The sequence below is a fragment of the Nicotiana attenuata genome, unplaced genomic scaffold (genome assembly GCF_001879085.1).
Source record: "Nicotiana attenuata strain UT unplaced genomic scaffold, NIATTr2, whole genome shotgun sequence".
NCBI lineage: Eukaryota > Viridiplantae > Streptophyta > Magnoliopsida > Solanales > Solanaceae > Nicotiana > Nicotiana attenuata.
Window position 1 is genome coordinate 1,643,776 of NW_017670251.1, and position 25,069 is coordinate 1,668,844.

Sequence of the window (25,069 nt, forward strand, 5' to 3'; positions counted from 1 at the left end):
GAGTATCTCTTCTCATAACCAAATCCCCAAATTTGAAATTTCGGAGATTTGCCATGTGGTTATAGTATCACGTATGCCAGATCCCGGTGCTCTTCAAGAAAATCTAGTCTAACCAGCAATGCTTCATTGTTTGTTTATTTGTCTGCTCGGGAAAACCTTAAGTTTCGTTCCCCCACTTCCACTGGTATCAAAGCCTCTGATCCATAAATAAGTGAAAAGGGGGTTTCACTCGTGCTCGACTTCGCCACAGTCCGATATGCCCATAACGCGCCCGATATCTCATCTAGCCATTTGCCTTTAGCATCTTCCAACTTGCCTTTAAGGTTTTGAATTATTACCTTGTTGGTAGACTCCTCTTGAACAATAGCACTCGGGTGGTAAGGTGAAGACGTAATTAGTTTGATCTTCAATCCTTCCAAAACATCATGACTTTGGAACCTATGAACTGTGCCCCATTGTCACAGGCAATTTCTTTTGGTATTCTGAAACGGCAGACGATATGATCCTATATAAAATCGATCACTTCTCGTTCCTTGATGTTTTTGTTAGTACTGCTTCAACCTATTTGGTAAAATAACCAGCTAAAACCAAAAGAAATTCTACCTTGCGGGATCCTTGTGGTAATGGAACGACTATGTCCATCCCCCATTTCATGAATGGCCATGGTGACACCGTGAAATGCAGAAGTTCCTCTAGTTGATGCGCTAACTATGCGTGGTGTTCACATTTATCAAACTTTTGTACAAATGCCTTTACGTCTTGTTCCATCCGTGGCCAATAATAGCCAGCTCTGACTAACTTGAGAACCAACGAGTCTGCGCGTAATGGTTCTTGCAGACTCCCTCATGAACTTCCCTCATCACGCAATCAGCCTCCAATGCCTCCAAACACCGAGCCAATGGTCCGTAGAACGAGCTCCTATATAATTGACCGTCAACAAGACAGTAATGAGCCGCCTTGGTCTGTAGTGCCTGGGATGTTTTTGGGCCTTCTAGCAATTTGCCATGCCTTAGATATTCGTTGAACTCGTTCCTACAATCCCATATTAAGCTGGATAAATTAACTTCGTAGCAGCCGTCCATATCTAGCACCGAGTGCAGCAATTGATGTACCGCACCGAAATTAGATCCTTTCATTTCTGTGGACTAACTCAAATTGGCTAATGCATCTACCTCCATATTTTCCTCCCCTGGAATGTGTACGATTGACCATTCTTTGAACCGGGAATGGACGGTTGACTTAATCGCACTATCTCTTCCAGTACTTGAAAAGACCTCGAATACCTTATATGATTCTGATGGCTTCTCGTCTTTATCATCTTCAATTGAAATGAGAGAAGGCACTAGTTCCTGTAATTGCTATTTTCTTGTTTCTTTGACTTTGCTACTTGAAACGGTTACCGCGTTCATCTCTAATAAGTTGGGATTTTGACTACTTATTAGTGCCTTTTTACTTTCATTTTACTCCAAAAGTGCTTAATTGTATTCCCGAAAACTGAAGAAATGTGCTTAAATGCAGGATTATTTGAAAATGAGCCACAAAGATTAAATTCAACTCAAAAAGGAGTAAAGTGAACTCAAGAACAAAAGGCAAAAGACACAATGTGTGGACCGCAGAATTCTCTCTGCGGCCGCAGAAGGTGAAGTGAAACCTGTCAGAGGTCTAGTGTAAGGTGTGCACCGCACAGTTATTGTGCGGCCGCAGAAGCCACAAAAGAGTTCAAGTTCAAAGAAGTCCCAGTTCGAGCTGCAAGGATATGCGGACCGCACAATTATTGTGCGGCCGCAGAATTTAGCCATGTGTCCGCACATAGATTTGTGCGGTCAGCAGAAAGGGCATGTGCGGTCGCACTCACTATTTTGCCCACCGCAGAACAAGCAACATGGAATTGTGCGGCCGCAGAACCTTCGAAAGGGCATTTTTGTCCAAAATTTCTAGCTGTGTATAAATAGTCTTTTTTGACGAAATTAGGTCATGTTTTGAATATCTAAAAGTTTGTAGCCATTTTTCATTACTCTTTAGGGAAAACTTATCATATCTTGTTGATTTTACTTTGGATTTTCATCTATTTATCATTCAATATGAGTTTAATCATCTTTTCTTCTTTATTTTCTTCATCACCCACTATGAGTAGCTACATTTCTAGCTAGGATTGTGACTCAACCCTAGTGTGGGTACCTAATGGGTGTTTGATTTAGGGCTTGTTTATGGTTGGGTGTGTAATATTTAGCCTAGTTGTTGCTATAATGTAGAATTGATGGTTGCAAATATTGATTCAAGCCTATTTGACTTAGTCTCTACTTGAGAAAGAGAGACTTAATCTAGGAAAACTTGGCTAACAATAAATTGGGATGAAGTCAAGAGATTGATAGTCCTAATAAAAGGGTTTAACCTAGAAATTGTATAATCCGACTTGATCATTTATCAATGATTTTGTGCAATACCCGTTTGGACTTGAGAAAGTCAAATTGGGCAAAACCACTCTCTTACCGAGAGGTATTTAGTGGGTAATCTTATGTTGATTGATATAATACACCTTGACCAACGAAACTCGCTCTAAAGCCCACAACCGGTTAGGTAAACACCTAGGTGGAATTCACAGCTGTAGACCTTTTACATATTTGAAAAACAACCATAAAAACATTATTCTCTAGTTTCATATTTTATATCTTCAAATCTTAGCATAATTTAGAAGTAGAATCAAACAAAGTTTGTGGAAGTGCATCTTAGACACTTTACGCGCTTAGTCCAAATATATACCACTAATCCCATCTACGCTCCCTGTGGATTCAATCCTGACTCCTAGTTGGGTACTTATTGCAATCGATCGCTTCACAACCCCAACTTGAGGTGTGATTTGGGCGAGATCAATTGGGTGTTTCCACAAGAGATCACAAACGGTCCCATGAAATCAATGCCCCACACATCTAAAATGTCAATTTCCAAGATGGTGGTGAGGGGCATCTCATTTTTCTTTGAAATTCCACAGGCTCTTTGACATTCATCACAATGCTTGACTAGATCACTAGCGTGCTTGTAGAGAGTAGGCCAATAGAATCCATAATCCAACACTTTTGCCGTCGTTCTAGCTCCACCATGGTGACCACTATATGGTGAAGAGTGGCAAGGCTCGAGAATTTCCACTTGTTCCTTATCCGTTACACATCTTCGAATCACACCATCGGTACAAATCCGAAAGAGGTACGGTTCACGCCAATAACAATCATGGCAATCTCGTTTGAGCTTCTTTCTTTGGTTTGAAGAGAAATCATTCGGTACAATTCCACTCATAAGATAATTTGCTAAGTCGGCGAATTGAAATGGCTAAACGTTGCTCGTCGGGGAAGGAATCATTGATCTCAAAGACGCCATGTGGCTTCCCCTCCTCCTCCAATCGAGATAAGTGGTCCGCCACTTGATTTTCATTGCCTTTGCGGTCTTGGATCTCTAGATCGAACTCTTTCAATAAAATCACCCACCGCATTAAGCTCGTCTTTGAATCCTTCTTTCTCATTAAGTATCGAAGCGCCGCATGATCGGTGTAGACAATCACCTTTGTACCCATCAAGTACGGGCGGAACTTATCCATAGCAAAGACAATAGCAAGGAGCTCTTTTTCGGTCACCGTGTAATTGACTTGGGCATCGTTCATGGTCTTACTAGCATAGTAGACCAGATGGAAGATTTTGTTGATACGTTGCCCCAAAACTGCTCCGACCGCCACATCACTTGCGTCACACATGAGCTCAAAAGTCAAGCTCCAATCTGGTGCGGTGATAATAGGAGTAGTTGTCAATTTGAACTTGAGCAATTCAAATGCCTTCATGCAATCCTCATTGAAATAGAATTTGGCATCCATCTGCAAATGCTTACATAAGAGGTTTACCACTTTGAAAAAATCCTTGATGAAACGGCGATAGAACCCCGCATGTCCCAAGAAACTCCTCACTCCCTTCACGGATATAGGGGGCAGAAGTTTAGAAATCACCTCTATTTTGGCCTTGTCGACCTCAATACCATTCTTTGAAATTTTTTGGCCATGGACAATGCCTTCCTCGACCATGAAGTGACATTTCTCCGAATTCAATACTAAGTTCGTCTCTTCACATCTTGCCAAGACCTAATCCAATTTTTTCAAGCAATCATCAAAAGAATTCCCGACCATGGAAAAGTCATCCATGAAGTCCTTAAGAAAATCGTCCACCATGTCACTGAAGATAGCCATTATACACCGTTGAAAAGTCGCCAGTGCATTGCATAACCCAAATGGCATCCATGAGAATGAAAAATTACCATAGGGACAAGCGAAAGTAGTCTTTTCTTGATCCTCCGGAGCAATAAGAATTTGATTGTAGCCGGAATACCCATCGAGGAAATAATAGAAAGCGCGGCTGGCAAACCTATCAATCGTTTGATCAAGTAAAGGAAGTGGGAAATAATCTTTCCTCGCGACTTTGTTGAGCTTGGGATAGTCCATAAACACTCTCCACCTGGTAACCGTTCTTGTAGGAATCAACTCGTTCTTGTCATTGGTAACCACAGTCATACCCCCTTTCTTTGGGACACATTGCACCGGAGAAGTCCACGAACTATCGGAAATGGAGTAAACAACGCTAGCATCCAACCACTTTATGATCTCCTGTTTGACAACCTCTTGCTTTGCTTTATTTAGCCTCCTTTGATGTTCAACAGAGGGTTTGGCACCATCCTCCAAAATAATTTTGTGCATACAAAAGGCGGGGCTTATGCCCCTAATATCCGCCAATGTCCATCCAATAGCTTTCTTCCTCTTTTGTAGCACCGCCAATGTGGAGTCTACCTGCACGTTAGTCAAACAAGAGGAAAGAATAACCGGTAGAGTGGAACAAGGGCCAAGGAATTCATACCTAAGATGCGGAGGTAATGGCTTTAACTCCAAAGTAGGAGGCTCCTCGATTGAGGGCTTTGTTGGATGAGTCTTCCAGTTTTCATGATCCAAGGACAATTTGCGGGGTTCATAAGTGTACGATCCCATTCCTTGTAATGCACTCACACATTCCACATAGCCATATTTTTCCTCATCATTATCAAGGTTAAGCAAAACGACCTCCAAAGTATCTTCAATATTTACTGTGCCACTAGCATCATCAATAATCACATCGGTCACCAAGTCCACAAACGAACAAACTTCATTGCTATTCGGTTGCCTCATAGATTTGCACACATGGAACACCACCTTTTCATCACCCACCCAGAAGGTGAGCTCACCGGCTTCCACATCAACAAGAGACTTCCCCGTAGCAAGGAAAGGTCTACCCAATATAATAGGCACCTCATAGTCCACAATCCGCCGGGAGGATGAATTTATAAACACGAACCCACACATCATCAAGAATACCCAATGATCTCTTCATAGTACAATATGCCATTTGTAACCTCATAGATGTGGGTATTGGTTGCCCAACTCTCGTAGTTTTGAACACCGAATAGGGCATCAAATTGATACTCTCCCCAAGATCACAAAGAGCTTTGGCAAAGTCGGCGCTTCCAATTGTACAAGGGATTGTGAAAGCGCCCGGATCTTCCAATTTAGGAGCCATTGAGTGAACAATTTCCCTCACATGATGTGTCATCTTTATAGTCTCACAATTTATCGACCTCTTCTTTGTCACCGAGTCCTTCATGAACTTTGCATAACCCGACATTTGCTCCAAGGACACAACCAATGGCACATTAATAGACAAACTCTTCATCATGTAAATGAACTTTTTGAATTGGTTTTCGCCATTTTGCTTGGGAAGCCTTTGAGGATATGGAAGAGGAGGCCTTGGAATTGGTGCCTTAGCCTTTGGCACTACCGGTTCGGGTATGTCAACAATGTGCTCCCCAGATGGGTTCAATCTTCTTGAGTCTCCTCCACATTGTCTTCAAAATCATCATTTGCTTGCACTTTATTTCATCTTGTTATACCATTTGCTCATCATCCACAAGTTTCTTTTGACTTGAGGTGGTTGCATCCCCACCTTTTCCACTCTTTGTAGTAACGGTCATGGCATTTCCCGTGTTGTTCTCACCCTTTGGGTTCACCACAGTATCACTTGGTAGTGCGCCCTTAGGACGAGTGGTCAAAGCTTGCGAGATTTGCCCCAATTGAACTTCCAAATTGCGAATTGAAGTGTTGTGAGAGGCTAGTTGAGCATCAGAGTCGGTATTCTTCTCCATCATTTGTTTAAACATGTTCTCAATTCGTCCCATCTCATTGTTGGAAGAACTCTGACCTTGGGAAGGATTGGGAGGTGTGTTGCTCGGTTGATGATACATCGGGTGTCACGCCCCAAAATCCGAGGAGCGTGACCGGCGCTCAATAGGGTGAACCTGACAGAGCAAGCCTTACCGAGCACTTTCTACCCCAAATCAATATGGATACGGGACTCATGCCTTTGATTAATTTAGACGATAACACACGGTGTACACCACATTACTGGTTCACTTCATATTATAAAAATTTACCGTACATAAGCTAGCTTCAAGGATTCTATTAGGGTTACAGCTTAAGGAGATTACAAGGTTAGGATTACAACATATACATACAGCGGATTCCCCGGGCACCCGTACATAACCCACACTAGTGTCTTTGTAGCCTCTAAGGATACAACAGATAAGCATGACTAGGCCGGCAACAAGGCCCCGGCTATACCTCAAAAGTGAAAGCTCTAATAACAAAAGATACACCATATGGCCCCATGGAAGAGAAGGGGCTCACCGAGACTTTGAGTAGAAGAAACGCTTCGCTACACACGGTCGGCACCGTCCACTATGGAGCCACCTACAATCATAACACGAATGTAGCGCCCCCGGCAAAAGGGACGTCAGTACATTTGAATTGTACTGGTATGTATAACTAAACACCATTTTACTAGAAAGAACTACCAAACAGATACAAGCAAATAATATGGGCAAGTCAAAGAAGCAACTCATATAGTCTTTCACACAATTTCCACAACATTGATTAGGGCATTTCTGTCACGTGTTCACCACTGTTCTCATTACCACCGCTATCCCAAGCGGAGTCCGATCACGACCCGACCGGCTAGGTCACCTCATTGGAGGCATTACTCTCAATCAATATTTCATTTCCTTTATCCGGAATCCAATATCAGCACATTACCACCATGTGCGCGGCATGGTATCCGATCACGACCCGATCGGCTAGGTCACCTCGTTAGAGGCATTTCTCTATTCTCATTAGCCAACACTTCAAATCTTTATTCCACACATAACATAACAATTCCTGGGGCACTCATGGCCACCATCATCACATCGTTTCCCTTTTTTTTATATTCATTTTACAAGTTGTGAACATATACGCATATATTGAGGATACTTCAAATTGCAATCACAGGTAAATGAGCACATAGCTAGAATGAATAATTCTTTGTTCCAATGTTGGCTTATAGCCCAAGTATTTCCACACATATTTGTACTTTCCATCATTATCAAATTGTCCAGATTGGCACATTATTCACGTTGGGGCACATCCTTCACGAATATGTACAGATAATTGCATATCAATTATTGCGTAATAACAAGCAATATGCTAACCAATTCAACTCTTATCATGCTTTCATAAATGACAACGGAGCTCAATTTCTAATAAAAAGGGATTTTAGCCATACATACCTGGGGTTGAGTCCCTTTTTAATTTCTACTTCCAATTCACCAAATAATCTAGCAAAATCCATATAGTGCACAAATTAATACGCATAACTTAAAATTCAAGCGTCACAACCACTACCCGAACATATCTAGGTTACTAGCCCCTTCTTTGCACAAGTCTTTGCTCTCACCCAATTACTCCCACTAGGTTCTAGGTTTTTGTAGACATGCATGCACAATTTTAACCACTATTTTCAAGAACCAATGCATGAGACTTTCTCCCCTTAGATTAAACCAGAATTTAAATGAAAATGGTCAGGGATTTTACCTGCAAGAATGGGGATGAAGATAATTGCTTTGAAATTTCCCCGCCCGGATAGTTTTCAAGGATCGAATTTGAAGAAGGTGACTTTCTCTCTCAAGAACCCTCTCTCCCTCTCTCTTATTTGTTCAGAAGCTTGTTCAAAATGAGGGGGTTGGGGTGTTTTATTAAAGAAGGGGTCGGGGTAAAAATTTAGAAAAGAAAAAGAAAAAGAAAAAAAAAGAAGCCGAGCAAGATCTGCGGTCGCATTCTGGGATCGCAGAGTTGAAATGCGGACCGCAGATTGGACCGCAGAATTGCCTCCAAAACTCTGAGGATTCTGTTTGGGTCTGCGACAGGAATGCAGTCCGCATTCATGTTCTGCGGTCGCATAGTGCACCGCAGAACTGACATTCACAAAATTCAAAGGAGAATATGCGACCACTATGCGGTCCGCATATTTGTTATGCGATCGCATAATAGACCGCATTTTCAACATTAATTTTGACAACTCTACTATTCCACTCTGCGGTAGAAATGCGGTCCGCATATCAATTATGCGGTCGCATTTTGGACCGCATCTTGACCTCAAGTTTTAACCAAACCACTGTTTCGTTATGCGGTGGTAATGCGGTCCGCATATTGGATCTGCGACCGCATTCTGGGCCGCATAATGGCATTTTTTTGGAAAATTGATTCTTTTGATTTTTAAAAGCTTAGATCAATACCAAGATTCCACACATTCCTAACACGTGTTCGGAGCCGACACCACAAGATTCTGGTTTATGAGCCAAAAATTTTACGGGGCCTCACATTCCCCGAATGAGGACCTGTTTCAAGCTTTTCAGTATATTCAAAGATCATTTTGTTTTGAAACATGTTATGCAGATTCCTACACCTTTCACTATTTCCCAAATTTTTAGAAAAATTTTGCAAGAGTTTCCTTTGTAATTAGAACATCTCCACCTGACAGAGGGCCCCCGAAACACAATTCTAAGCACCAATACACAATTTCAACTACCCTTACAGCTAGTATACAAATCCTTACCTTAACAAATGCACACATTTGATCACTCGATATGCTTTGCTTATGAATCAGTTATTCCAATGAGTTTCACATAATTTAGCCATTTCAACACACTACAAGCATACAAGTAATTCATTACGAACTTATACCACCATTAATTGATTACTTATCACAAGAGTCTTTAAAAAAAAGCTTTCATTTACCAAAGAAATGTTCACATGACTTGAAACAATCCCTACATCTATAAGTCTTGACAACTAGAGGAACTTCACTAGCACTTAGGAAGGAATCAACTTGGACACAATGGTAATTGTTTTAGAGATAGGAAGGTCACATAATTTCTTCTAGACTTGATCGAATAGATAGGGATATTTCTCTTTCATTTCTTTCTCCGCTTCCCACGTAGCTTCCTCGACTTGTTGACTTCGCCACAACACCTTAACCGAGGCAACTTCCTTATTTCTCAACCTACGGACTTGTCTATCAAGAATGGCAACCGAAACCTCTTCATACGACAGCTCTTCATTAACCTTGAAAGTCTCGACTGGCACGATGGTGGACGGATCTCCAACCACTTTCTTCAACATGGACACATGGAACACCGGATGCACTAATGACATTTCTGGAGACAATTCCAACCTATAGGCCACCTGCCCTATCCTTTGAACGATCCGATAAGGCCCGACATACCTAGGACTCAACTTACCTTTCTTTCCGAAGCGCATGATCCCCTTCATAGGGGATACCCTCAAGAACACCCAATCGCCAACTTGAAATTCCAATTCCCTCGGACGAACTTCCGCATAAGACTTTTGGCGACTCTGAGCAGTCTTCATCCTTTCCTGAATGATTTTAACTTTCTCCATAGCCTGGTGCACATGATCTGGCCCTATCAGTTCTGCTTCACCCACTTCGAACCACCCAATTGGAGACCTACACCTTCTTCCATACAATGCTTCAAATGGGGCCATCTGGATGCTGGCATGAAAGTTGTTATTGTAAGCAAATTCTATAAGCGGCAAGTGATCATCCCAATTACCCTTGAAGTCCAAGACACAAGATCACAACATATCTTCAAGCGTTTGAATAGTCCGCTCGGCCTAACCGTCAGTCTGTGGATGGAAAGCTGTGCTGAGATTCACTTGAGTACCCAAACCTTGCTGAAATTTCTTCCAAAAATTAGCTGTGAACTGGGTCCCTCGATCTGAGATAATAGAAAGTGGAGTGCCATGAAGCCTTACTATCTCCTTGATATACAGCTTGGCATATTGTTCAGCAGTATCAGTGGACTTGACCGGCAAGAAGTGAGCTGATTTGGTGAGTCGATCCACTATTACCCAAATTGAGTCGAATTTGTGCTGAGTGCGAGGTAAACCCACCACGAAATCCATGTTAATCATCTCCCATTTCCACATCGGTATTTCCATAAGCTGAGTTAGCCCGCCGAGCCGCTGATGCTCGGCCTTCACTTGCTGACAATTTGGACACTTAGATAGAAAGTCCGCCATACCCATCTTCATGCCGTTCCACCAATAAACCTCCTTGAGATCATGATACATTCCTAACACGTGTTCGGAGCCGACACCACAAGATTCTGGTTTATGAGCCAAAAATTTTACGGGGCCTCACATCGGGGGCCTTTGGGAACCCGAACCCCGATTGTCATTGTTGTTCCACCCTCTTTGGTTGTTGCATCTCCAATAGCCTTGATTATTGCCCCTCAATTGCTTTGGTTATTTTGACCATTCCATTTCCTTGATAGCTTTTATTGTTCCAATTCCCTTGGTTGTTACCACCATTCCAATTACTTTGGTTGGTTGAATTTCAATTCTCTTGATTTCCTTGTGGTCGCCATTGTTGTTGATTTGGGCCTTGATTGTTTTTTCTTTGCCCTTAGAAGTTGTACACATATTTTACCTCATTCTCTTGTTCATTGTATTGTCCATATTGGTCAAATCCACTATCATCTTGCACAAAATTTTCAACACGGTTCTGCACTTGAGAACCCTTTTGCCTTCTCTTGTTTACCATCATATTAACTCCCTCTATTGCATTTACTTGCTTGGGACCTTGCACTTGTAGAAGTTGAGCTTTGGCTAGTTGATTCATTGTGGTGGTCAACTCGGCAATTGCTTGCCCATGATCATGTAATTCATTATGCAAGTGAATCACATTTAGATCATCTTGAGGAACGTTTGCTCTACTTTGCCATGCCGATGAAATATCCGCCATTTCATCTAAGATCTCGTAAGCTTACGCATGTGGCATTGTCATGAAATTTCCACCGGTCTGTTAGTTGACCACGCATTGATTGGTATTGTTTATCCCCCTATATAAAGTCTATTGAATCATAGCCTCCGTCATGTCATTATTGGGGCACTCTTTGACCATAGTTCGGTAACTCTCCCATATCTCATGCAAAGGTTCGTCGGGTTCTTGTTTGGAAGCGAGAATCTCATCCCTAAGAGTTTCCATATGCCTGGGTGAAAAGAACTTGGAAATAAATTTCTCAGCCAATTCATCCCATGTATGGATTGAACGATTTGGCAACCTCTCTAACCAATCCAAGGCCTTCCCCTATAGAGACAAAGGGAATAGCCTCAACCGTAAAGCATCCTTGGAGACGTTTGTCTGTTTACTCCACCAGCAAGTGTCAACAAACCCTTTCAAGTGCTTGTATGCATTTTTGTTCGGAGCCCCATTGAAGAATCCCCGTTGTTCCAACGGTGTAAGCATAACATTTGTGATTTGAAATTTTCCCACCGTAATGTGGGGCGGGACTATGGTACTTGCGTATCCTTCATTCGGCAACACCCGATGTGCAACCGCTCTTGGTGGAGGTGGGGTGGAACGGGAACGTTGTCTTGAGGCGGCCGACCTCGTCTATTTGCTTGAGATTCAAGAGGAACCTCTTCAACTTGGTCATCATCCCCGTCATCTCCCAATGCATGTTTCCAAGAGGATCATTATTGTTGAGAACCATTGTATCACCTACTATTGTTTCACAAAATTATTAGTAACACAGAAGGAAAGAAAGCCAAATCACACACAAAACTAAATATATAGCTAAACCCGTTTTTAGCTCTCCGGCAATTGCTCCAAAAATTGATCTCGCCCAAATCTGTTACAACCCATATTCATGTACGTTAGTTCATGCCGTAAATTAGGCAACGTAAATCCAAGAAGAGATTATCTTTGAGATGATAAGAAGTTAATCCTATTGGTCTTAAATGATACAAGGGTGTATAAGGGTGGTTAACAAGCATTAGAAGTTAAACGAAATAAGGATGTTGTAACCCGTTAAACCTAGAGGTGATTAATATACTCAAGAGGTCTTTTTTAAGGTCTTTTAATTATATAATATCTGTATAATAAGTCTTGAAGTCAAACGAGTTATGAAGCAAAAGTCGTCAAAAGTTGTCGCAACTTAGGTTCATAATTTTACTCAAACTTTAGGTAAACTTTTACTAAGATTTTCTCAAAATTTACTTTTAATTGCGGGGTGATCTACCCACCAAATTGAAGATCCATGAGTCTAATTTCCAACGCATCAAACCGTTTGTCAATACGATCTCGGAGTAGAGAGATATTTGCATTTTCGCGAGACTGCGCCAAACACCTCTCTATGGGGCCCACATAGGCGGTTTAAGACATATGGGTATATATAAGATGCCTCAAACCCGTTTTAAGTCATTATTTTTCAGTGTATTCAGACCTTAGAACCCTAAAAACATTCTCTCAAGTTCCTCTCATGATCCAAGACCCAAACAAAGGGCAAACAACACAAATCAAGTGTCGAGAATCTCGTGGCGCTAGTAAGTTTCTTGTTCTTCTTGTTGTTGCTCATTTTTGTGTTGTTCAAGCTCGTGTGGGAGGTTTTTTTAAGGGGTTTATGTTCTGTAAATACTCCCTCAAGTTTTTAATATCAACCCTAGGTGATTTCAAGTCTTCTAAAGTGATTCTAGTGCCGAAAAACCCTAATAGATTGCTAGTTTCGCTTCCTTGTTCTTGTGGCAGCATTGGAGGGATATTTCGTCCACAATTAAGGTCAAATTGGAGTTTTTTTTCTGTTTAAAGGTAAGGAACCTCTTAACCTACATGTATTTAAGATTATCCAAGTTGTGAAATATATATCGAAAGGCTTGGTGGTAATGTTGTTGGTTGGTGGACTGTTTTTGGGGGGCTCAATATGATTATTATTGATGTTTTTTGGGCTGTTTGGTGACTGTTTTGACTTGTGGGAAGTCATATAAATAGGGGATGTTCTGTCCGTTTCATCATAAAATAGGTTGTGATCGATACATAATAGTTACGACGCCTAAACGATAACGATAGTGTCATTTCTCTTATTGTAGACTAAGGTGTCATGACATTTGCATAGCTTGAATTAGGAAGTATATACAAGGTATGTGAGGCTATCCCTTTCCTTCTTTAGCATGACTCTGATTGTACATAATGTAATGAACGAGCTTCCAACGATACTCTACTCTTAGAAGCTAGCAGTACTTACATTGTTTCCCTTCTTATGGAGCAATTGATATTGATGTTGATTCTCTTATTCTTATGTTATCAGTGTTGTTTGTACTTCCTGATTCTTATAAGATTCATGATGAAGAGTTATTCCTAATAACTTGTACAAAGGATACCGACCTTACTCACTCCGGAAGGTTCAGAATATTATTCCAATAAGTCCGGCATGCATTATATATATGTATCTATTTAACTCTACCGAGCCGCGCTATAGACGGTCGGGTCGGCACGTATTGTGCAACCACTGATCAGTTGGGTTTTACCGAGCTCCATGTGGCCGGGTACGATTCTACCGAGCCTTATGATGGCTGGGTAAATTTTTACCGAGCCTATTACGGCCAGGTACGATATGATGATGATGATTCCCACAGAGGCGTATGTTTCAAAAGTTTATGTACATATATGTCTGTATCATGCATTTCATGTCAGTAGCCCTCAGAGGTACTCGGATGTTACAAGTTGTATATTCTCTATCCTTATTTACATAACTGTTCATACTTATGCTTCCCTGCCTTGCATACTCAGTACTTTATTCGCATTGACGTCCTTTTTATTTGTGGACGCTGCATGTCGTGCTGCAGGTCCTGATAGACAGGTAGACGCAGTTCCCCCATCATAGTAGGCTTCCAAATTCAACGGTTATTGGCGAGATCCCTTCTCCGGACTTGCCGTAGTTGTCGCGCCCCCTTTTTCTTGCAAAATCGGGTTCATGACATTTTGGTTTAGACAACTCGTTCCTTTTGGGAAAGGGGTTTGCATTTTTTGAAGAGTCACCACCTAACTATTTAAGGTGCGTTAGGGCATCTATAGGGTTCATTTATAACTACGTTTGGTAACCAGAGACAGGGTAAGGGCTTGAAATTATCCTAAGGGGAAGGTGTTAGGAACTTCACGATCCACTAGTGTGGTTCCCGGCCAGACAGTTTTTTGTGGATTTGTACAATTAGCAAATAAACAAGTATGGCTCAAATAGTAGGGGATTTAAGTTTAAGTACACAGATGTTGAAAAGGAAAAAAAAAAGTTAATGAAAAGCTAAAAAAAGAAGTATAATCTAAGCATATTTGCGAACGTAAAGGGGTGTCCTAGGTTGGTTAGCATATAGGATCACATCAGTACAATGCCCACTAATCACTCCTTAGAAAGGGGCTACGCGTGGCACTAGCACACCGGTCATCATATCCATGTCTACCCTTTCCATCCCCTTACTGGTCATGCAAAGCGAGTGTTGGTTATGGATTCCTATCGCGTGCTGCTACCCGTCCCTTGTCCTGGAGGGAGTTAGGACCTATACCTATAGGTGGTTCTAGACGTACCCCTAAGGATTTTAAAAGGCAAAATTTCTAAGGCGACAATCAAAAACATTTAGGACTTTTACACAAATGGGAGCATTTAAAAGGCTCAGAGTTTCCTTCTCAAAACAAATAGATAAGCAGCACGACTCAAGCACAGTTAAGGGCAATATTCAGATTCCTAAGGCATGACATCTAGGTATTTTTTAGAAGGTAAGCAGATAGCCGGTTTATTATATTATTCAGAAAGGCCTAATCAGTTTGCCGACTGTTGAGAATCAAGCAGCATACATAAGAAGGCAAATTTTTGATTTTAACTGCTTGGTTGCCTAAGGCTTGCTTAGGTGTGAGATAGTATGTCAATCCTCAGAAGTAAGGAAAAACTGATTGGAAACAAGTTGTTTAAACATGCTATTCTAGGTGTTCAGCACATATAATTATCACCAGTTAATTGCAAGAACTGAGTAAAATTGTCTTATCCCCTTTTTGTGCATGCATTGTTGGCCTAAGCGCGCGTAAGCGAATATAAAATCTTAAAGACATGGTACCTAATGTGCAGAGATGCAGAATCCTAAGCAGGATTTCAATATGCAAAAATATTACAACGTTTGAACATGATTTCCAGAATATGCAGGGAAGATATGTTTATTAGTGCTGTTTAGCCTTAAAACAGGATTTCTAAGTGCGTATGGCAGTAAGAACGTGATCGCAGAAAACACCAGTTATTAACACATTTAACAGAGGATTTTCTAAGTGATATGATAGCGAAATGAACATGCTGAAAACAATAAGTGTAAGTCCTAGGGAACATGATCTCTAATGCATGAAATGAGTCCGAAGCATGGTTTCTATTGCGCAAGTAGGAATATGTTTACCGGGAAAATGGTAACAACAATTAAATTTAAAAAATGGGATTCTAAAAATACGTGATCTATTCCCGAGCTAGTTTGAGAGGGTAAGTAGTGCTAAATGTGGAGTAAAAATAGTAAAGATCGAGCTAGCCAAAAACTATAATCGAACCAGTAAGGGACGTTCCCGGGTTAAGGACAAGCCAGTAGATACCTCGGGGCCAGGCCTCGAGCCTACCTCGGGCCTATCAAAGATAACCTTGTCGAGGGTAATTGGGAAGGGCATAATAGATAAGTATATGCGTATAAGTCTTTATACCGTCAATCTTATGCTAAATGACGAAGATCAAATGAAGAACAATAAAATGTTAGGACGACCTCGGGGTCGAAGAACACTGATAATTTAAAAGAAAGAGAGAGAGAGAGAGATATTATTGCTTATTGGAAAAGTGGAGCAACATCAGTCCTTTACAAGGTGGGGTGAGTCCCCCTTATAGGCGAGGGGACTCAATAAAATATGCATATATTATTTACAAGAGTAGAAAGATGGGACGGTCTATCGCTCGTCATCTCAGTAGGTTACAGATAGACCGGCCCTGTCAGGTGTAGCCTTGCGCTCCGGAGTCATCTTCTCTTACCCTGACCTCGAGCCTTGCTTCTTTTGATTCGGACCTCGATGAGCCCGGAGGTCGAGGACTCGACCATAGCCTTCTATCCTCGGGGTCTCGAGGGAGGCTTTCCAAATTGTCGTGATAGCAAAAATCAAGTCTTTTGATTTTTACCGCGTACAAATTGTCTCCGCGTTTCCCATGATGAAGTGATGCGAAATGATTCTGACACTCGACTCCTCGAGCTCCTTTTGGCGACGCTATAATGACCATTCAAATCGGGGCGCGCTCTTCCGTAGCCGATGGCGTGTCTCACAGGTCTTTACTCGATGTCCTGTCGCTTCCGCTCCTCGAGGCAAAAGTGCTGCCGTTGGTTAATTTTTTCAAGGACGTGGTAATTACACCCGTCGATCAGTCTTTTAGGGCATCGACGATCGTGTTATTTTCTCCCTATAAATGAAGGCATTTTGTGGTATTGCATATTTTCATCTCAACACTTCTGTTGATACGTTTCGCTTCGTCCTTCCCATCGTCTTTTTTTGTCTTTGAGTATCGTGGTGGGAACCTTCCACCTTGAAGCTATTTGGAGGGGATCCTCCGGGCCGCGTCGAAGCCTTCTGTCGGGGTCTACTTTCACCGAACATAAACATGTACGTCGGTTGCTGCTGCTACTGTCGGCTCGAGATGGCGATGGATGGAGAGTTGGTTTAACCTTTGCTTAGATGATTGTTTGGATTATGCACCGCTGCTCACTCTTCTACCTGGGCCTGGTGTGGCACTTCATTCCTAGGGCTCTTTTTACCCAAAGGATGAAGTGGCACCGCCGGCTGTTGAGACGGGGGCCCGCCGAATCTTCAAGCTTTGGCTCTGGCAGGCCATGTCTCTTTTCTCTGCCTCTTCCGCATCCCCTTCTTTTCCTTCCCTGCATCATTCCCGACGGAGATGTCTTAGGGGATTGAGCTGGGAACCTATGGGAGGTGGAGATCGAAGGATTTACCCTCGAGGATACATGCTCGAGGGTGGGGCGTCCAGGTGTGCTGATACCGGAGATGAACTCTCGAGGGCGGGCCGAGCGCCCAGGTTTCATCACATGTACATCCTTGCGTTCCTCAGATTTGGGCGTAAGTTCCCGTAAACCCTTGTACCTTGTATGTAATGACCCTCCGTGGCTTTGTTATCGAATGCTGTGACCCCCTCATGCTTTCATGCCCTTCGAGGATCTTCAAATGTATTCCCTTGTGTTGTTGATTGCTGATATTAATCTTGGACGTGAGTGTTTGCTTTGATTTCCCACTGATTGAAAATGGGCCTTTTCGGTCCTACTGTTGTCCTTCAGGACAATTTCGGGTCGATCTGACAGGTTGGTGCTTGTAAGAGTCTCCCGAGTTATTCAGAGATCGCGCGTTGAATTCCGGGGCCTCCGGGGGCACCGCTCCGGATGTAGGTCGTCCTCGGGTACCTCAAAAACCTTGTTGTTATGGGCGTAGATGGTCCCTTTGGGCCACGTGAGATAGATCTTTGCTTCACCTCTGGCGCTTGTTTGCTTTCACGCCCTTCGAGATTTTTTAAATGCCTTATATTGCTTGTGGGCCGTTGTAGTTTGCCGTGATAGCCTGTTTTGGTCCCCAGCTGATGGGCAAGGCTCTTTCCTGCTCTCTTTTTTGTCGTTCATTTGGCTTGATGCGGGACCGACCGGATAGGCCCGAGCTGTCGGGGCCTGTTGGTTTGATTGGAGATCTTGCATCAAATTTTGGGGCCTTTGGGAATGATACCCCGGATGAAGGTCATAATTGGACGCCTCAGTGGGTCTTGTTGATTTTGATGTGGACAATTATTTAAAAGAGTGTAAGGTTGGCTCTCGTTCAAGGAGTTTGCCTATGTGTGGGGTGCTTCCTCGGGGCCTTGTCGAGTTTTGGAGATCGGAGCTTCCCGGGTCTGCTCCTCCGGAGAAGGAATCGCGACCCCGGGCGCGCACCTCGCGTATGGCATTGGCGCTATGGAGCTCATTGTGGCCCTGCTTCTTGGCGGACAGAGGTTCCAAATGTGAAACGCTGCTTGGAGCTTGGAGATAATTCGTGTGAATCCTTGAGCTTGGTTGTCGGTTGGAGGACGTTTCTTGGGTCGGGTATTGACCCGTCGATCCGTATCGAGGCCATTGGCTTCCTGGAGCTTACATCTAGCAGATGATTTTGCCATTGTCTTTTGTATATAAGAGGTGTAGCTTCGGCCTCTTTATAAGACTTCACTATTTTTGGGTAGTTGTTCTTCCGTCTCGACATAGGTCTCCCTATCATCTAAAGCGCGAAAAGCATCTGCGCTTCTTTGCTTATTTTGTTAGTTCTGCTTCAGTTATGGTGACCACTTCGGAACCGTTAAGGAAAAAGGCGGGGGATGTCGTTCCCGGTGTTGGAGAGTCGAAGGGCTTCGCTCTGGAGACGGCGTCCTTAATGAGAGAGGAATACCTGGAGATGGCAAGGCAATACTGTGGGTGGAGCGAGGGGATGACACTGTGGGTGCTTTCCCTTCGCGAAGGCATTGCGGACTCTGCTGATGGGTTTTTGAGTGTGTACTTGTACCCTTTCGCGTTTGGCCCTCTTGATAAGGTCGTGCTAGAACTTTGCTCGGTATTATTCTCTTTGTTGCAGCAACTTCGTGGGCGCTGGGTCAAGTTCACGATCTGCCCGGCTGGGTTCGGAGGTTGGTGACCCATTCATCTTGCCATGAACGTAGGTGGCGAGCTATGTCTAGCATCAGGTGGGGAGTGGATCATCAAGGTATGTGCGTATATTGCTTTTCTTTTCTGCCGATATGTTCTTGAGGCGGCATTTTCCCACCTCATCAACGCTGGACGCGTTGTTTTTGCAGATATCGGGCGATTTCTCGGGGCGAGGCAGCGTTTTCCCGAAGAAGAGATGGAATCGTCGGCTTCCGAGCCGCGAGACGGCAGCAGCAAGAGGATCCGGGATGCATCGTGCGAAGGAGCTTCAAGTGGCGCTGGCCGGGCTTCTATTTCTGAGGGCGGGGCATCACCCGAGTTGGCTGCCCCCGGGGTACCTGTTTCCCGGCGAGCGATATTATCAGGAGTGTGCTCTGATTTTGGGAAAACTTGCCATCTTCATTTTGCGGTGAGTTCGCGCATGATTCTCTTCATACCCCGCGCCTTTCTCCCCTTATTGAATCTTTCTTGCGCAGGCCCGTGATAGGCTCAAGTTCGAGTTGCTTCGTCAAAAGGCCAAGTTCCAAAGGGTTCGGGATGAGAGAGAATCCCTTAGGCTTCTTTGCAAGGAGAAAGAAGTTGAGCTGCAGCATTGGCGATATGAGGCGTATCGGGACTTGAACTATGAGAGCTATTTGGTGGAGCAGGTAACTTCCCGCAGTGCGTTCTTCGCTTCCCTTTAATTTTCAAGGCTAACTTTTTCTTGCCATGCTAGCTACAAAAAAGGACAGAGGCCTTGGAGTACCTCAAGGGTGAGGTGAACCGTGTCAGGGCAGCCTGCGAGGAACTAAGGGGCCAGGTGCGGGCTCAAACCTTGGAGGAGGTGAGTGCTTCAGCCAAGATTCCTACCTTCGAGGCCCAGCTCAACTTGTCCCGAAGTAATGGCAAGGTTCAAGCGGATATGATCGAGAAACTGGAGTCTGAACTCTCGAAGGTCAGGGGCGAGATAGTTGACGCCCGGGCAGAAGCGGCGCTGAGCCGAACCAGGGCGGATCATGAGATGGCGATTTGCATAAAGGAGGCTGCTGATGCCCAATCCGAGTTGAGGCAAGCCCTTGATCGTGAGAAGAGGATTGAGGAATATGTTCGCTGCCGATCTCGGAGAAAAGTGTTCGAGGAGGTTGGAGCGAGAGGCTTTATCCTCTCGGAGGAATTGGCTCAAGCAAGGGCGGACGAGCCTGATGCTCGGTCATTCCTCGCGGGTGTTGCAGAGGATGATCTTGACGGGTTGTAGCCTCCTGGTACAAAATATAGCTCCTACTATTTTGTATCTTGGTCTACGACGCGCGCAGAGCGTGCCTGTAGATGGAGAATGTTTTTGTCGTATGTAATGTAAGGAGAATTTCAAAGCGTTATTCTTTTTGTACCTTTCTTCTGTCGTTGCTCTTTATCGTGTAGATTGGTTTATGGGATCGGTCCCTGAGCTGTGCTATGGCTCGAACTCTGATTGACCTTCCGGCCTTTTCCCGTCTTCATGGGCAGAGGGTGATGACCCTATGTGCTCCTGGACCAAAGCGTTTTTGCGGGCGCGTGGCCTGGGGATTTGTCGCGACTGTTGATAGCGTCGTCAAGGCCGTGCTTTTAGGCATATGGTGATTGAATTGCCTTCGAGTTCAATTCCCGAGTCGGGATCCTGACTCGGGCTTGTCTTACACTCGAGCCCGTTCGGGCTGGTGATAATGACTTTCATTCTCTGCCCTTGGGCGTTTTGCGACTTTTCGGGTTCAGTCTCCGAGTTGCGTTGCGATTCGAGCTGTAATCGACCCTTAAATTTCATCTGAGTTTTTGGCCAGCGATGGTGACCTTCCGCGTTGCTAGGCCATCGGGACCCTTTAGTATGAGGCCCGGAGGCATGCTTATTTGGCGACAGTGGCACTTACGTTGTTTGGTCGTAGAGACCTTTCGATATAGGGCCCGGAGGCTCGCTTAGCTGGCGACAATGGCACTTATGCTGTTGGTCGTAGAGACCTTTTGATATGAGGCCCAAAGGCCGTGCTTGGTTTAACTATTTTGGATCCGGTCTCCGAATCGGGTTACGATTCGAGCTCACTTTAATCCTCAAGTTGTCAATTTTCAAGTTGATAGTCGTAGAGACCTTTTGGTGTGAAGCCCGGAGGCTTTGCTTAGCTGGCAAAAATGGCACTTACGCTGTTTTGATGTGAGGCCCGGAGGCTCTTTGTAGGCTTTGTTTCCTCTCGTTAAGGTCTTATTGATTATTTTGCCTGACCCGTCGTCGGTTCTAAAAGAACCTCGATTTCAAGTCGTAATCGGCGATGTTTTGAGCACCTCGCAATGGTCTCCGCGTTTCCATGATGAATGTGTGCGAAATGCTTCTGACACTCGACTCCCGAGCTCCTTTTGGCGACGCATATAGACCAATATCATCGGGGCGCGCTCTTCGTAGCCGATGGGTCAAGTGTCTCAAAGGTCCTTTACTCCTGATGTCCTGTCGCTTCCGCTCCTCGAAGAGCAAAAGTGTCTAGCCGTTTTGGTTAATTTTTTCAAGACGTGGTAACTTTACAACCCGCTCGATCAGTCTTTTGGCATTCGACGATTGTGGTTATTTTCTCCCTATACAATGAAGGCATTTTGTGTATTAGCATAATTTTCATCTCAACACTTCTTTTGAATACGTTTCGCTTCGTCCTTGCCCATCGTCTTTTTTTTTGTCTTGAGTATGGGTGGTGGAACCTTCCACCTTGAAGCTATTTGGAGGGGATCCTCCGGGCCGCGTCGAACGCCATTCTGTCCGAGGGGTCTACTTTCATGCCGCATATAAAGAGTACGCTGCGGTTGCTTGTGCTACTAGTCGGCGTCGAGGGAATGAGGCGATGATGTCACTGCAGAGTTGGTTAACCTTTGCTTAGGAATGATTGTTTGGTATTATGCACCGCTGCTCACTCTGGCTACCTGGAGCCTGGTGTGGCAACTCATTCCTAGGGTCTTTTACCCAGAAGGATGAAGTGGCACCAGCGGCGTGTTAGACGGGTGGCTCCCGAATCTTCAAGCTTTGGCTCGTGGCAGGCCATCGTCTCTTTTCTCTTGCCTCTTCGCGATCCCCTTCTTTTCCTTCCCTGCAATCATCCCGAACGGAAGATGTCTTAGGGGAATTTGAGCTGGGAACTATGGGAGGTGGAGATGACGAAGGATTTAGACCCTCTAAGAGGATAATGCTCGAGGGGTGGGCGTCCAGTTGGGTCTGATTTACCGGAGATGAACTCATCGAGGGCGGCCTGAAGCGGCAGCCAGGTTCATCACATGTACATCGCTTGTGCGTTCCTCAGAATTTGGGCGTAGTCCCGTATAACCCTTCTACCTTGTAATGGTAATACCACTCCGTGGCTTTGTTATCGAAATGCTGTGACCCTCATGCTTTCAAATGCTCTTCCGAGGATCTTCATGTAGTTGCCTTGTGTTGTTGTGATATGCTGATATTTAATCTTGACGTGAGTGGTTTGCTTGAAATTTCCCACTGATGAAAAATGGCCTTTTCGGGCCTACTGTTGTCCTTCAGGACAATTTCGGGTCAGTCTGACAGGTGGTGCTTGTAAAGAAGTCTCCCGAGTTTATTCAGAGATCGCGCGTTGAATTCCGGGGGCCTCGGCGGGCACCGTCTCCGGATGTAGCTCTGGTACTCAGCGTCAGTACCACTCGTGCGCTCGGATAGGGCCGGCAGTAGGTTTGAGATTGACCGCATAAAAACCTTGTTGTGCTTATGGGCAGTAGTATGGTCCCTTTGGGGCCACGTGGATAGGAATCTTTGTTCACCTCTGGCGCTTGTTGATTTCAACAGCTCCTATCGAGATTTTTTAAAATGGCTTATTTGTTTTGTGGGCCGGTTGTAAGTTTGCCGTGATAGGCCTGTTTGGTCCCGCAGCTGAAATGGCAAGGTGCTCTTTTCCTGAGCTCTCTCTTAATTTGTGTCGTTCATTGGCTTGATGGCTGGGACCGACCGGATAGGCCGAGCTGTCGGGGCCTGGTGGGTTGATTGGAGTATCTTTGCATCAAATTCTTGGGGCCTTTGGGAATGATTACCCCCCGGATGAAGGTCATAATTGGACGCTCAGTGGGTCTTGTTTGATTTTGAATGTGGAAATTATTTTACAAAGATGTAAGGTTGGCTCTCGTTCAACGGAGTTTGCCTATGGTGTGGGGGTGCTTCCTCGGGGCCTTGTCGAGTTTTAGGAGATCGGAAGCTTCCGGGGTCTGCTCGCTCGCGGAGAATAGGAAGACGCACGCCCGGAGCGCGCACCACTCGCGTATGGGCATTGCGCTATGGAGCTCCATGTGGCCCCTGCTTCTTGGCGGACAGATGGTTCCAAATGTGAAACGCTTGCTTGGAGCATTGGAGATGAATTTCGTTGTGAATCCTTGATGCTTGGTGTTTCGTGTGGAAGGACGTTTCTTGGGGTCGCGGTATTGACCGGGCGAGTCGATCCGTTATCGACGAGGCCATTGCTTCCTGGAGCTTACATTAGCAGATATTTTGCTATTGTCTTTTGTAATATAAGAGGTTTGTAGCTTCGGCTCTTTATAAGACCTTCCACTATTTGTTGGGTATTGTTCTATTCCGTCTACGACATATGCGTCTCCATCATCAACGCGCGAAAAGACATCTGCGGCTTCTGCTGTATGTTGTTAGTGTCTGCTATCAGTTATGGTGACCACTTCGGAACCGTTAAAAGGAAAAAGGGTGGGGATGTCTGTTCCCAGGTGTTGAAGAGAGTCGAAGGCTTCGCTTCTGGAGTACGGCGCTCCTTAATGAGAGAGGAATACCTGGAGATGGCAAGGCATACTGTGCGGGGATGCGAGGGGGATGACTTACAGATAGACCGGCCTTGTCAGGTGTAGCCATGCGCTCCGGAGTCATCTTCTCTTACCCTGACCTCGAGCCCTGCTTCTTTTGATTCGGACCTCGATGAGCCCGGAGGTCGAGGACTCGACCATAGCCTTCTATCCTCGGGGTCTCGAGGGAGGCTTCCCAAATTGTCTTAATAGCAAAAATCAAGTGTTTTGATTTTTACCGCGTACAAAATATAAAGCTAATAACATGTTTTCTACCCTTTCAGTAGCTAAAGCATGCATAGTCACCCCTTCCCTTTCCACTATCCATCCCCAGAGTTGTTTATAATAGTTATTACAAACCATTTGCATAAATTACACAATTGAAATAAAAAAGAAAAAAAAAAGAAGTTATGTTATAGGGAGCCTACCGATAGGCCCAAAATCTCCGGAATGCCATTAGTTCACAGCCTTTCATACAGATTTGTGTGTGTCAGAGTTCCCTAAGGACCTCAAGGGATCCCGAGAAGTGCTTACACCCAGATTTCATAGCCAAGACAGAGTAAGTGCAGTGTGGAAAGGCCAGCTTTCGTGTGTCCAAGTTCAGAGGGAGCTCAAGGGTCCCAAGGCAAGGCTCACACAAAAGGCGCAGATCTTAGTGGTCTAAGAGTCGAGTGAGAGTGCTTGACATAGTTTTGAAAAGGTTTTAGCAGGAAAGCAGTGTAAAAAGAGACTTAGTTGAAATAATTTTGTAAATAAGAGAGTTGTCTAGTAAAAACAGCTTTTGAAAACGGTTGTGTAATTAAACAAACAGCAGGTCAGTTAAACAAATTCAGCAACACTCGGAGAACAAACATTCACACAAGTTCAATTAGGGGTTAGGGACAAATAGAGCATGTATGGTGAACAGATAACGGGCAGAAGTCCTTTGCACTTGGTGCAGGCAGTAAGACATAGATTCAGGAGTGTTAATTAGAACACAGTTACAGAACCAGAGATGCTTTAGAGAGATTCATGGGGGTTAAGAGATAGTAGAGCATAGGATTTTATGGCTGAGCATAATATTAAGACGACTTGGGACAGTAGCCCAATAGGTGCATACTAGAGCTAGTCAACAGTATACAGGCGTTAAACAAAGTAAAGTCAAGTTACTGGTTCATGAGAACATGTTGACCCTAAAGAGGTAAGACATGGCTAGCATAATTAGATGAAGCGAAAGAGATTAATTACATGTTGAACAGCAAAACCATAGGTAGAAACAAATCAGGAACATAATGAACTGAAGCAGAAAAAGAAACATATTGTTTTGGGACTTGAATTGAAATCAGAACA